The sequence below is a fragment of the Zingiber officinale genome, chromosome 9A (genome assembly GCF_018446385.1).
Source record: "Zingiber officinale cultivar Zhangliang chromosome 9A, Zo_v1.1, whole genome shotgun sequence".
Classification (NCBI taxonomy): Eukaryota; Viridiplantae; Streptophyta; class Magnoliopsida; order Zingiberales; family Zingiberaceae; genus Zingiber; species Zingiber officinale.
Genome location: NC_056002.1, coordinates 14113466 through 14116006, shown reverse-complemented (window position 1 = coordinate 14116006; position 2541 = coordinate 14113466). Strand labels below are relative to the sequence as shown.

At 34.2% G+C, this 2541-nt stretch overlaps 1 long non-coding RNA gene across 1 annotated transcript; it reads right to left on the bottom strand.

Moving 5' to 3' along the window:
* Positions 1-1304: 1304 nt before the first annotated feature.
* Positions 1305-2024, bottom strand: LOC122021315. Its single transcript, XR_006122502.1, has 3 exons — positions 1711-2024; positions 1535-1636; positions 1305-1404 (listed from the first exon to the last, which is right to left on the bottom strand). It is a non-coding gene; the product is annotated as an uncharacterized LOC122021315 (long non-coding RNA).
* Between the last annotated feature and the right edge of the window lie 517 nt (positions 2025-2541).

Sequence of the window (2541 nt, the reverse complement as noted above, 5' to 3'; positions counted from 1 at the left end):
AAATAAAATTTCTCTTTAAAATCTCTTCATGGTTAATAAAAGGAAATATCTATAATTTTAATTTTATTAACATGTGAATAATTTTAAAGAGAAAATAAAACATCTCTCCAATCTACAAATAAGGAAAGAGATCTAATCTCTTTCTTTAATCTTTTGTAAATTTTTTACCAGAGAGATATTTTAATTTTAATTCTCTTTTAAATTAAATCTTCCACATAATAATAAACATTAAAATTAAATTTTCTTTTTAATTAATTATAGCCGGCCCTACTAGCTTGGGTTCAAGCTAGGGCCGTTTAGTTTAGGCCGGCCCTAGCTTGGTTCCCAAGCTAGCTTGGCCGGCCCCTTTAGGTGGGTATAGAAGGTGGGTATATGTGGGTATAGTACTCTATAAATAAGAGGCTACGATAGGGACCGAGAGGAGGAATTGGTTTTATCTCCGATAAAATTAAGCATCCCATGTTCGCCCCGAACACACAACTTAATTTTATCAATAATAATTCATTCCACTAGAGAACTATCATTGAACTACCGCACCAATCCCAAATTACATTTTTGGGCTCCTTCTTATTATGAGTGTGTTAGTCTCCCTGTGTTTAAGATATCGAATGTCCACTAATTAAGTGAGTTACTGACAACTCATTTAATTAATCTCTTAGTCCAAGAGTAGTACCACTCAACCTTATTATCATGTCGGACTATGTCCACCTGCAGGGTTTAACATGACAATCCTTATGAGCTCCTCTTGAGGACATTATCAACCTAGTATCACTAGGACATAGTTTCCTTCTATAATCAACAACACACACTATAAGTGATATCATTTCCCAACTTATCGGGCTTATTGATTCATCGAACTAAATCTCACCCATTGATAAATTAAAGAAATAAATATCAAATATATGTGCTTGTTATTATATTAGGATTAAGAGCACACACTTCCATAATAACTGAGGTCTTTGTTCCTTTATAAAGTCAGTATAAAAAGAACGACCTCAAATGGTCCTACTCAATACACTCTAAGTGTACTAGTGTAATTATATAGTTAAGATAAACTAACACCTAATTACACTACGACCTTCCAATGGTTTGTTCCTTTCCATCTTAGTCGTGAGCTACTGTTTATAATTTATAAGGAACCGATAACATGATCTTCTGTGTGTGACATCACACACCATGTTATCTACAATATAAATTAATTGAGCAACTACATTTATCATAAATGTAGACATTTGACCAATGTGATTCTTATTTCTAGATAAATGTTTATACCAAAAGCTAGGCTTTTAGTATACACTCTAACAATAAATTGAAATCACTACCAACAGACGGCTCAGACCCCTCAATATCAGAACTAGCAGAAGCTGAACATCTCTGTGCTACCTCTAACTCAACATATTTTTCCTGTATTATAAAAAAAAAATAAAACAAATTTACAATAATAAAATTTTAGGAATGCAAGAGTATAAAGTTAGAGCAGATACATTAATAATAGATTCTAAGTTATAAATTAAGATCCAAAGTTTATTCAAACCTTAATTGCTTTAGCTCTGTCCCCGCTCCAAGTCTTATCTTTTTTCTAAAATGTGCGGGTGAAAGTATCTATAAAAGTAGGCTCCTTTCCCAATTCTTTGGTCTAAAAAAGATAATTAGAAATAAATAAATAGTGTAAAATAGATTAAGAAAATATTAGGAGAGTTAAAAAATTACCAATCTATGTCTATGCTCATCCACATTGATAGAGCCTCCTGCATATGTCGCAGACAATTCTCCAGAATTAAAAGATTGATTTATTTTATTCTGGTGACTTCTTTTTTTAAACTCCTCACTTTCCCAAAAATTTGAAATCCTTATCCAATTTTCCTCGGTGATGAATGGTGGTTTTTTCCCCCTCGACTTTGCATGATTGAGTACATGACAAATGTGATCGCCACATTTTTTCATGAAAATCCTCTTTATTTCCATCTCATCAATCATGTCCCAAGTGAATGATCGCTGCAATAGAAGAAAAATAAATATTTATATATTCACTTTTATTTAAGATATAAAAATAAATCATGTACGGTCAGATTTTGGCTGGATCACGGCCATATTCCGGTTGGATCGTTTCTTGCCAGATCGAGGTTAATTGCGGTTAGATTTTGGCCGTAATTCGGCCATGAATCGGACGGGGTTCAATAGCTGCCAAATTTTGACACAATCGCACTAGATCATGGTCGGAATTCGACCACAATTGGTTGTGATCCCCTTGGATTCACGTTCCCCTTATGTTGTAGTTTGAATCGGGACAGGTGGTCAGAGGCCGCCTGCGATGGGCGAGTTTAAAATCCTACTTTTTGTAGGAATCCAAAGCGCTGGATAAATGGATCTTGGACAGCGGCTGCTCCAGACACATGATTGGGGATCAGCACAAATTTACCAACATTGAATTCAAAAACTTAGGGTCAGTTACCTTTGGAAACAATGACAAGCTAAAGGTAATTGGTACAGGTGAAATTCAATTACAGTCCAACATTTCAATTAAAAAAGTGTTACTTGTTG